The following is a 12500-nucleotide window of genomic DNA, read 5'->3' on the forward strand; positions in this document are numbered from 1 at the left end:
CGCCGGGCTTTTTGGGACACCGGCCGTAGGTGGCCGGGGGCGAAACAGACCCGGACGGTGTGGGAGGAAGACGCGCTCGCCGTAACCGACAGGGCTCCAAAGCACTGCCGAGCGAGTGGTCCCTCCGCCGCCGGGTCGCGGGGAGCCAGATCGATCTGAGGAGTCTTGGACAAATTCCAAAGACTCAAACGGCGCGGGAGCACGTGCTCCTCTCACAGCTTAACGACAGGTGGACGAGGCCGACGAGGACTTCCAGGAGACACCATGAGAGGGCCGGTGCCTATCGCTCACACCCTGGAAGTCACTCTCGGCCATGAACGGTTAGGACTTCCCGCTAGGAAGAACCGTAGGGACTTGGAACACGAAACCAAAATGCCCTCTCACAGGATTTCAGGTGAAGGAGATATTCGCACCCCTAAAAGTGTCACCACCTCAAATACACCGGGGTAAGGTGCCAACTTACCCGGGCTCCTGGAACTGCTGCCCGGCTGAAGCCCAAAATAAAAACCTCATAGGGTTTTTCCTCCAAAACGTCAATGAAGACAGACCTGCCAGCGAGGCCGACGGGGACTTCCAGGAGGCCGGCATGACGTGCCACTACATACCGGTCACACCATGGAAGTCCTTCTCGGGTTGGACCAGGTGCAGCTCCCGCTAGAACGTGCAGCACGTCCTCCTTCACGGTACTCTCGATTGGAGTCGCCAACGTGGCCGAGCTCCTACAACTGCTGGTCGGCCTGGGACTCCAGAAAGAATGTACCAAAGTTCTTTCGTGGAAGTTCAGGTGCAGCGGACCGACCAGCCAATGAGGCCGACGGGGACTTCCAGGAGACACCATGAGAGGACCGGTGCCTATCGCTCACACCCTGGAAGTCACTCTCGGCCACGAACGGTTAGGACTTCCCGCTAGGAAGAACCGTTGGGACTTGGAACTCAAAACCTAAATGCCCTCTCACAGGATTTCAGGTGAAGGAGATATTCGCACCCCTAAAAGTGTCACCACCTCAAATACACCGGGGTAAGGTGCCAACTTACCCGGGCTCCTGGAACTGCTGCCCGGCTGAAGCCCAAAATAAAAACCTCATAGGGTTTTTCCTCCAAAACGTCAATGAAGACAGACCTGCCAGCGAGGCCGACGGGGACTTCCAGGAGGCCGGCATGACGTGCCACTACATACCGGTCACACCATGGAAGTCCTTCTCGGGTTGGACCAGGTGCAGCTCCCGCTAGAACGTGCAGCACGTCCTCCTTCACGGTACTCTCGATTGGAGTCGCCAACGTGGCCGAGCTCCTACAACTGCTGGTCGGCCTGGGACTCCAGAAAGAATGCACCAAAGTTCTTTCGTGGAAGTTCAGGTGCAGCGGACCGACCAGCCAACGAGGCCGACGGGGACTTCCAGGAGGCCGGCATGACGTGCCACTACATACCAGTCACACCATGGAAGTCCTTCTCGGCCACGAAGGGTTAGGACTTCCCGCTAGGAAGAACCGTTGGGACTTGGAACGCGGAGCAGAAATGCCCTCTCACAGGTTTTCAGGTGAAGGAGATATTCGCTCCCCTAAAAGTGTCACCACCTCAAATACACCGGGGTAAGGTGCCAACTTACCCGGGCTCCTGGAACTGCTGCCCGGCTGAAGCCCAAAATAAAAACCTCATAGGGTTTTTCCTCCAAAACGTCAATGAAGACAGACCTGCGAGCTAGGCCGACGGGGACTTCCAGGAGGCCGGCATGGCGTGCCACTACATACCGGTCACACCATGGAAGTCATTCTCGGGTTGGACCAGGTGCAGCTCCCGCTAGAACGTGCAGCACGTCCTCCTTCACGGTACTCTCGATTGGAGTCGCCAACGTGGCCGAGCTCCTACAACTGCTGGTCGGCCTGGGACTCCAGAAAGAATGCACCAAAGTTCTTTCGTGGAAGTTCAGGTGCAGCGGACCGACCAGCCAACGAGGCCGACGGGGACTTCCAGGAGACACCATGAGAGGGCCGGTGCCTATCGCTCACACCCTGGAAGTCACTCTCGGCCACGAACGGTTAGGACTTCCCGCTAGGAAGAACCGTTGGGACTTGGAACTCAAAACCTAAATGCCCTCTCACAGGATTTCAGGTGAAGGAGATATTCACACCCCTAAAAGTGTCACCACCTCAAATACACCGGGGTAAGGTGCCAAAGTACCCGGGCTCCTGGAACTGCTGCCCGGCTGAGGCCCAAAATAAAAACCTCATAGGGTTTTTCCTCCAAAACGTCAATGAAGACAGACCTGCCAGCGAGGCCGACGGGGACTTCCAGGAGGCCGGCATGACGTGCCACTACATACCGGTCACACCATGGAAGTCATTCTCGGGTTGGACCAGGTGCAGCTCCCGCTAGAACGTGCAGCACGTCCTCCTTCAAGGTGTTCGGTTGGAGTCGCCAAGGTGGCCGAGCTCCTGCAACTGCTGGTCGGCCTGGGACTCCAGAAAGAATGCATCAAAGTTCTTTTGTGGAAGTTCAGGTGCAGCGGACCGACCAGCGAGCAAGGCCGACGGGAACTTCCAGGAGGCCAGCATGACGTGCCACTACATACCGGTCACACCATGGAAGTCCTTCTCGGGTTGGACCAGGTGCAGCTCCCGCAAGAACGTGCAGCACGTCCTCCTTCATGGTACTCGGTTGGAGTCACAGAGCTGGCCGAGCTCCTACAACTGCTGGTCGGCCTGGGACTCCAGAAAGAATGCACCAAAGTTCTTTCGTGGAAGTTCAGGTGCAGCGGACCGACCAGCCAACGAGGCCGACGGGGACTTCCAGGAGGCCGGCATGACGTGCCACTACATACCAGTCACACCATGGAAGTCCTTCTCGGCCACGAAGGGTTAGGACTTCCCGCTAGGAAGAACCGTTGGGACTTGGAACGCGGAGCAGAAATGCCCTCTCACAGGTTTTCAGGTGAAGGAGATATTCGCTCCCCTAAAAGTGTCACCACCTCAAATACACCGGGGTAAGGTGCCAACTTACCCGGGCTCCTGGAACTGCTGCCCGGCTGAAGCCCAAAATAAAAACCTCATAGGGTTTTTCCTCCAAAACGTCAATGAAGACAGACCTGCGAGCTAGGCCGACGGGGACTTCCAGGAGGCCGGCATGGCGTGCCACTACATACCGGTCACACCATGGAAGTCATTCTCGGGTTGGACCAGGTGCAGCTCCCGCTAGAACGTGCAGCACGTCCTCCTTCACGGTACTCTCGATTGGAGTCGCCAACGTGGCCGAGCTCCTACAACTGCTGGTCGGCCTGGGACTCCAGAAAGAATGCACCAAAGTTCTTTCGTGGAAGTTCAGGTGCAGCGGACCGACCAGCCAACGAGGCCGACGGGGACTTCCAGGAGACACCATGAGAGGGCCGGTGCCTATCGCTCACACCCTGGAAGTCACTCTCGGCCACGAACGGTTAGGACTTCCCGCTAGGAAGAACCGTTGGGACTTGGAACTCAAAACCTAAATGCCCTCTCACAGGATTTCAGGTGAAGGAGATATTCACACCCCTAAAAGTGTCACCACCTCAAATACACCGGGGTAAGGTGCCAAAGTACCCGGGCTCCTGGAACTGCTGCCCGGCTGAGGCCCAAAATAAAAACCTCATAGGGTTTTTCCTCCAAAACGTCAATGAAGACAGACCTGCCAGCGAGGCCGACGGGGACTTCCAGGAGGCCGGCATGACGTGCCACTACATACCGGTCACACCATGGAAGTCATTCTCGGGTTGGACCAGGTGCAGCTCCCGCTAGAACGTGCAGCACGTCCTCCTTCAAGGTGTTCGGTTGGAGTCGCCAAGGTGGCCGAGCTCCTGCAACTGCTGGTCGGCCTGGGACTCCAGAAAGAATGCATCAAAGTTCTTTTGTGGAAGTTCAGGTGCAGCGGACCGACCAGCGAGCAAGGCCGACGGGAACTTCCAGGAGGCCAGCATGACGTGCCACTACATACCGGTCACACCATGGAAGTCCTTCTCGGGTTGGACCAGGTGCAGCTCCCGCAAGAACGTGCAGCACGTCCTCCTTCATGGTACTCGGTTGGAGTCACAGAGCTGGCCGAGCTCCTGCAACTGCTGGTCGGCCTGGGACTCCAGAAAGAATGCACCAAAGTTCTTTCATGGAAGTTAAGGTGCAGCGGACCGACCAGCGAACGAGGCCGACGGGGACTTCCAGGAGGCACCGTGAGAGGGCGGGCCGGTACCTATTGCTCAAACCCTGGAAGTCACTCTCGGCCAGGAACGGTTAGGACTTCCCGCTAGGAAGAACCGTTGGGACTTGGAACTCAAAACCTAGATGCCCTCTCACAGGATTTCAGGTGAAGGAGATATTCACACCCCTAAAAGTGTCACCACCTCAAATACACCGGGGTAAGGTGCCAAAGTACCCGGGCTCATGGAACTGCTGCCCGGCTGAGGCCCAAAATAAAAACCTCATAGGGTTTTTTCTCCAAAACGTCAATGAAGACAGACCTGCGAGCGAGGCCGACGGGGACTTCCAGGAGGACGGCAGGAGGTGCCACTACCTACCGGTCACACCATGGAAGTCCTTCTCGGCTTGGAACGGGAGCAGCTCCCGTTTGTACTTCCTCGTTCACGGCTTTCGGTAGGAGTTGCCGAGGTGGCCGAGCTCCTGCAACTGCAGGTCGGCTTGGGACTTCAGAAAATACCATAAAAAAAAAAAAAGTGTTTTTTATTATGAAGGTAAAACACACAGCGGGACCGAGCCGTGAGCCAGGCCGACGGGGACTTCCAGGAGGACGGCAGGAGGTGCCACTACCTACCGGTCACACCATGGAAGTCCTTCTCGGCTTGGAACGGGAGCAGCTCCCGTTTGTACTTCCTCGTTCACGGCTTTCGGTAGGAGTTGCCGAGGTGGCCGAGCTCCTGCAACTGCAGGTCGGCTTGGGACTTCAGAAAATACCATTAAAAAAAAAAGTGTTTTTTATTATGAAGGTAAAACACACAGCGGGACCGAGCCGTGAGCCAGGCCGACGGGGACTTCCAGGAGGACGGCAGGAGGTGCCACTACCTACCGGTCACACCATGGAAGTCCTTCTCGGCTTGGAACGGGAGCAGCTCCCGTTTGTACTTCCTCGTTCACGGCTTTCGGTAGGAGTTGCCGAGGTGGCCTTGCTCGTGCAACTGCAGGTGGGCTTGGGACTTCAGGAAATAACATAAAAAAAATAAATAATTTTTTATTAAGAAGGTAAAAAAACACCGGACCCGACCAGCGAGCGAGGCCGACGGGGACATCCAGGGCAGCGGCGTGAGAGGGCGGCTTGGTGCCGCTATCGCCGTGGAAGCAGCATTCGGCCTAAGCAGGGAACGCCTCCCGCCCTCCTCTCGTCCTGGAAGTGTTGGACTTGGGAGGCGGAGCAAGTTCTCCCTCTCACAGTATTTCAGGCGTAGGAGATATTCACACCCCTAAAAGTGTCACCTCGCCAATTACACCGGTGGGAGGTGCCAAAATGCCCGGCCTCCTGGAACTGCTGCTTGGCTGAAGGCCAAAATAAAAACCTCATAGGGTTTTTTCTCCAAAACGTGAATGAAGACAGACACGCGAGCGAGGCCGAGGGGGAGTTCCAGGAGGTCGGCATGAGGTGGCCGCGCCTACCGCTTGAGCCCTGGAAGTCCGCCGCGGGCCGGAAGTGCTTGTCGGGCGGGTGAACTACGGGACTCGCCGCGGCCGATGCCCAGCTCCCACAAGGAAGCTGCCGGCATCCACAAGCTCCCACGGGGCCCCTCTATCCCCCCACGGGTGCAGAAGGCAGGCACACCGCCGCTAATAGGCGGAGCTGGCTCCCGGCCGCTGTCATGCATCACTCGCGGACCGGAAGTGTTTGGCAGCCGGGTGGACACGGCGGGACTCGCCGCGGGCGCTGTGGAGCTCCTACAGGGCTGCCCCCGGGCTGGCACAGCTTCCCCAAAGCTCCTCTATCCCCCCACGGGTGCAATAGGCAGGCACACGCCGCACACGCCGCTCGTACACGGAGATGGCTCCCGGCCGCTTTCGGTAGGAGTCACCGAGGTGGCCTTGCTCATGCAACTGCAGGTGGGCTTGAGGCTTCCGAAAGTACACGGCTGTCCCCGGTCTTGCACAGCTTCCCCATGGCTCCTCTATCCCCCCCATGGGTGCAATATAATTTTTTAAAAAAAAAACAATTTTAGTCATTATTAACCCCTTCCCGCCATTGGACGTATATGTACGTCCTGGAAAGCATTGACTTCACGCAAAATGACGTACAATGTTTGGCACCGGCTCAGAAGCTGAGTCGGTGCCATCATCACCGGATCTCAGCTGTATCTTACAGCTGACATCCGACTGTAACGGTGGGGACCGAACTAGGTTAATAATGACTAAAATTGTTTTTTTTTTTAAAAATTATATTGCACCCATGGGGGGGATAGAGGAGCCATGGGGAAGCTGTGCAAGACCGGGGACAGCCGTGTACGAGCTCCGCAGCGCCCGTTGCAGACTTCCAGGTTTCGAGCGGTAGACGCGGCCACCTCATGCCGACCTCCTAGAAGTCCCCGTCGGCCTCGCTCGCGGGTCGGTCCCGCTGATTTTTCTACCTTCTTAATAAAAAAATCTTTTTTTTTTTTATGGCATTTTCGGAAGCCCCAAGCCCACCTGGAGTTGCACGAGCAAGGCCACGTCGGCGACTCCTTCCGAAAGCGGCCGGGAGCCAGCTCCGTGTATGAGCGGTGTGTGCCTGCCTATTGCAGCCGTGGAGGGATAGAGGAGCCATGGGGAAGCTGTGCCAGCCCGGGGGCAGCCCTGTAGGAGCTCCACAGCGCCCGCGGCGAGTCCCGCCGTGTCCACCCGGCTGCCAAGCACTTCCGGTCCGCGAGTGATGCATGACAGCGGCCGGGAGCCAGCTCCGCCTATTAGCGGCGGTGTGCCTGCCTTCTGCACCCGTGGGGGGATAGAGGGGCCCCGTGGGAGCTGCTGCATGCCGGCAGCTTCCTTGTGGGAGCTCCACAGCGCCCGCGGTCCTCGGCGGACTTCCAGGGCAAGAGCGGTATGAGCGGCCACCTCATGCCGACCTCCTGGAAGTCCCCGTCGGCTTAGCTCGCGGGTCGGTCCCGCTGTTTTTTTTTTTACCTTCTTAATAAAAAAATCTTTTTTTTTTTATGGTACTTTCGGAAGCCTCAAGCCCACCTGCAGTTGCATAAGCAAGGCCACCTCGGTGACTCCTACCGAAAGCGGCCGGGAGCCATCTCCGTGTACGAGCGGCGTGTACGGCGTGTGCCTGCCTATTGCACCCGTGGGGGGATAGAGGAGCTTTGGGGAAGCTGTGCCAGCCCGGGGGCAGCCCTGTAGGAGCTCCACAGCGCCCGCGGCGAGTCCCGCCGTGTCCACCCGGCTGCCAAGCACTTCCGGTCCGCGAGTGATGCATGACAGCGGCCGGGAGCCAGCTCCGCCTATTAGCGGCGGTGTGCCTGCCTTCTGCACCCGTGGGGGGATAGAGGGGCCCCGTGGGAGCTGCTGCATGCCGGCAGCTTCCTTGTGGGAGCTCCACAGCGCCCGCGGTCCTCGGCGGACTTCCAGGGCAAGAGCGGTATGAGCGGCCACCTCATGCCGACCTCCTGGAAGTCCCCGTCGGCTTAGCTCGCGGGTCGGTCCCGCTGTTTTTTTTTTTACCTTCTTAATAAAAAAATCTTTTTTTTTTTATGGTACTTTCGGAAGCCTCAAGCCCACCTGCAGTTGCATGAGCAAGGCCACCTCGGTGACTCCTACCGAAAGCGGCCGGGAGCCATCTCCGTGTACGAGCGGCGTGTGCGGCGTGTGCCTGCCTATTGCACCCGTGGGGGGATAGAGGAGCTTTGGGGAAGCTGTGCCAGCCCGGGGGCAGCCCTGTAGGAGCTCCACAGCGCCCGCGGCGAGACCCGCCGTGTCCACCCGGCTGCCAAGCACTTCCGGTCCGCGAGTGATGCATGACAGCGGCCGGGAGCCAGCTCCACCTATTAGCGGCGGTGTGCCTGCCTTCTGCACCCGTGGGGGGATAGAGGGGCCCCGTGGGAGCTGCTGCATGCCGGCAGCTTCCTTGTGGGAGCTCCACAGCGCCCGCGGTCCTCGGCGGACTTCCAGGGCAAGAGCGGTATGAGCGGCCACCTCATGCCGACCTCCTGGAAGTCCCCGTCGGCTTAGCTCGCGGGTCGGTCCCGCTGTTTTTTTTTTTACCTTCTTAATAAAAAAATCTTTTTTTTTTTATGGTACTTTCGGAAGCCTCAAGCCCACCTGCAGTTGCATGAGCAAGGCCACCTCGGTGACTCCTACCGAAAGCGGCCGGGAGCCATCTCCGTGTACGAGCGGCGTGTGCGGCGTGTGCCTGCCTATTGCACCCGTGGGGGGATAGAGGAGCTTTGGGGAAGCTGTGCCAGCCCGGGGGCAGCCCTGTAGGAGCTCCACAGCGCCCGCGGCGAGTCCCGCCGTGTCCACCCGGCTGCCAAGCACTTCCGGTCCGCGAGTGATGCATGACAGCGGCCGGGAGCCAGCTCCGCCTATTAGCGGCGGTGTGCCTGCCTTCTGCACCCGTGGGGGGATAGAGGGGCCCCGTGGGAGCTTGTGGATGCCGGCAGCTTCCTTGTGGGAGCTGGGCATCGGCCGCGGCGAGTCCCGTAGTTCACCCGCCCGACAAGCACTTCCGGCCCGCGGCGGACTTCCAGGGCTCAAGCGGTAGGCGCGGCCACCTCATGCCGACCTCCTGGAACTCCCCCTCGGCCTCGCTCGCGTGTCTGTTTTCATTCACGTTTTGGAGAAAAAACCCTATGAGGTTTTTATTTTGGCCTTCAGCCAAGCAGCAGTTCCAGGAGGCCGGGCATTTTGGCACCTCCCACCGGTGTAATTGGCGAGGTGACACTTTTAGGGGTGTGAATATCTCCTACGCCTGAAATACTGTGAGAGGGAGAACTTGCTCCGCCTCCCAAGTCCAACACTTCCAGGACGAGAGGAGGGCGGGAGGCGTTCCCTGCTTAGGCCGAATGCTGCTTCCACGGCGATAGCGGCACCAAGCCGCCCTCTCACGCCGCTGCCCTGGATGTCCCCGTCGGCCTCGCTCGCTGGTCGGGTCCGGTGTTTTTTTACCTTCTTAATAAAAAATTATTTTTTTTTTTTATGTTATTTCCTGAAGTCCCAAGCCCACCTGCAGTTGCACGAGCAAGGCCACCTCGGCAACTCCTACCGAAAGCCGTGAACGAGGAAGTACAAACGGGAGCTGCTCCCGTTCCAAGCCGAGAAGGACTTCCATGGTGTGACCGGTAGGTAGTGGCACCTCCTGCCGTCCTCCTGGAAGTCCCCGTCGGCCTGGCTCACGGCTCGGTCCCGCTGTGTGTTTTACCTTCATAATAAAAAACACTTTTTTTTTTTATGGTATTTTCTGAAGTCCCAAGCCGACCTGCAGTTGCAGGAGCTCGGCCACCTCGGCAACTCCTACCGAAAGCCGTGAACGAGGAAGTACAAACGGGAGCTGCTCCCGTTCCAAGCCGAGAAGGACTTCCATGGTGTGACCGGTAGGTAGTGGCACCTCCTGCCGTCCTCCTGGAAGTCCCCGTCGGCCTGGCTCACGGCTCGGTCCCGCTGTGTGTTTTACCTTCATAATAAAAAACACTTTTTTTTTTTTTATGGTATTTTCTGAAGTCCCAAGCCGACCTGCAGTTGCAGGAGCTCGGCCACCTCGGCAACTCCTACCGAAAGCCGTGAACGAGGAAGTACAAACGGGAGCTGCTCCCGTTCCAAGCCGAGAAGGACTTCCATGGTGTGACCGGTAGGTAGTGGCACCTCCTGCCGTCCTCCTGGAAGTCCCCGTCGGCCTCGCTCGCAGGTCTGTCTTCATTGACGTTTTGGAGAAAAAACCCTATGAGGTTTTTATTTTGGGCCTCAGCCGGGCAGCAGTTCCATGAGCCCGGGTACTTTGGCACCTTACCCCGGTGTATTTGAGGTGGTGACACTTTTAGGGGTGTGAATATCTCCTTCACCTGAAATCCTGTGAGAGGGCATCTAGGTTTTGAGTTCCAAGTCCCAACGGTTCTTCCTAGCGGGAAGTCCTAACCGTTCCTGGCCGAGAGTGACTTCCAGGGTTTGAGCAATAGGTACCGGCCCGCCCTCTCACGGTGCCTCCTGGAAGTCCCCGTCGGCCTCGTTCGCTGGTCGGTCCGCTGCACCTTAACTTCCATGAAAGAACTTTGGTGCATTCTTTCTGGAGTCCCAGGCCGACCAGCAGTTGCAGGAGCTCGGCCAGCTCTGTGACTCCAACCGAGTACCATGAAGGAGGACGTGCTGCACGTTCTTGCGGGAGCTGCACCTGGTCCAACCCGAGAAGGACTTCCATGGTGTGACCGGTATGTAGTGGCACGTCATGCTGGCCTCCTGGAAGTTCCCGTCGGCCTTGCTCGCTGGTCGGTCCGCTGCACCTGAACTTCCACAAAAGAACTTTGATGCATTCTTTCTGGAGTCCCAGGCCGACCAGCAGTTGCAGGAGCTCGGCCACCTTGGCGACTCCAACCGAACACCTTGAAGGAGGACGTGCTGCACGTTCTAGCGGGAGCTGCACCTGGTCCAACCCGAGAATGACTTCCATGGTGTGACCGGTATGTAGTGGCACGTCATGCCGGCCTCCTGGAAGTCCCCGTCGGCCTCGCTGGCAGGTCTGTCTTCATTGACGTTTTGGAGGAAAAACCCTATGAGGTTTTTATTTTGGGCCTCAGCCGGGCAGCAGTTCCAGGAGCCCGGGTACTTTGGCACCTTACCCCGGTGTATTTGAGGTGGTGACACTTTTAGGGGTGTGAATATCTCCTTCACCTGAAATCCTGTGAGAGGGCATTTAGGTTTTGAGTTCCAAGTCCCAACGGTTCTTCCTAGCGGGAAGTCCTAACCGTTCGTGGCCGAGAGTGACTTCCAGGGTGTGAGCGATAGGCACCGGCCCTCTCATGGTGTCTCCTGGAAGTCCCCGTCGGCCTCGTTGGCTGGTCGGTCCGCTGCACCTGAACTTCCACGAAAGAACTTTGGTGCATTCTTTCTGGAGTCCCAGGCCGACCAGCAGTTGTAGGAGCTCGGCCACGTTGGCGACTCCAATCGAGAGTACCGTGAAGGAGGACGTGCTGCACGTTCTAGCGGGAGCTGCACCTGGTCCAACCCGAGAATGACTTCCATGGTGTGACCGGTATGTAGTGGCACGCCATGCCGGCCTCCTGGAAGTCCCCGTCGGCCTAGCTCGCAGGTCTGTCTTCATTGACGTTTTGGAGGAAAAACCCTATGAGGTTTTTATTTTGGGCTTCAGCCGGGCAGCAGTTCCAGGAGCCCGGGTAAGTTGGCACCTTACCCCGGTGTATTTGAGGTGGTGACACTTTTAGGGGAGCGAATATCTCCTTCACCTGAAAACCTGTGAGAGGGCATTTCTGCTCCGCGTTCCAAGTCCCAACGGTTCTTCCTAGCGGGAAGTCCTAACCCTTCGTGGCCGAGAAGGACTTCCATGGTGTGACTGGTATGTAGTGGCACGTCATGCCGGCCTCCTGGAAGTCCCCGTCGGCCTCGTTGGCTGGTCGGTCCGCTGCACCTGAACTTCCACGAAAGAACTTTGGTGCATTCTTTCTGGAGTCCCAGGCCGACCAGCAGTTGTAGGAGCTCGGCCACGTTGGCGACTCCAATCGAGAGTACCGTGAAGGAGGACGTGCTGCACGTTCTAGCGGGAGCTGCACCTGGTCCAACCCGAGAAGGACTTCCATGGTGTGACCGGTATGTAGTGGCACGTCATGCCGGCCTCCTGGAAGTCCCCGTCGGCCTCGCTGGCAGGTCTGTCTTCATTGACGTTTTGGAGGAAAAACCCTATGAGGTTTTTATTTTGGGCTTCAGCCGGGCAGCAGTTCCAGGAGCCCGGGTAAGTTGGCACCTTACCCCGGTGTATTTGAGGTGGTGACACTTTTAGGGGTGCGAATATCTCCTTCACCTGAAATCCTGTGAGAGGGCATTTAGGTTTTGAGTTCCAAGTCCCAACGGTTCTTCCTAGCGGGAAGTCCTAACCGTTCGTGGCCGAGAGTGACTTCCAGGGTGTGAGCGATAGGCACCGGCCCTCTCATGGTGTCTCCTGGAAGTCCCCGTCGGCCTCATTGGCTGGTCGGTCCGCTGCACCTGAACTTCCACGAAAGAACTTTGGTACATTCTTTCTGGAGTCCCAGGCCGACCAGCAGTTGTAGGAGCTCGGCCACGTTGGCGACTCCAATCGAGAGTACCGTGAAGGAGGACGTGCTGCACGTTCTAGCGGGAGCTGCACCTGGTCCAACCCGAGAAGGACTTCCATGGTGTGACCGGTATGTAGTGGCACGTCATGCCGGCCTCCTGGAAGTCCCCGTCGGCCTCGCTGGCAGGTCTGTCTTCATTGACGTTTTGGAGGAAAAACCCTATGAGGTTTTTATTTTGGGCTTCAGCCGGGCAGCAGTTCCAGGAGCCCGGGTAAGTTGGCACCTTACCCCGGTGTATTTGAGGTGGTGACACTT

The sequence above is a fragment of the Rhinoderma darwinii genome, chromosome 1, assembly GCF_050947455.1.
Source record: "Rhinoderma darwinii isolate aRhiDar2 chromosome 1, aRhiDar2.hap1, whole genome shotgun sequence".
NCBI lineage: Eukaryota > Metazoa > Chordata > Amphibia > Anura > Rhinodermatidae > Rhinoderma > Rhinoderma darwinii.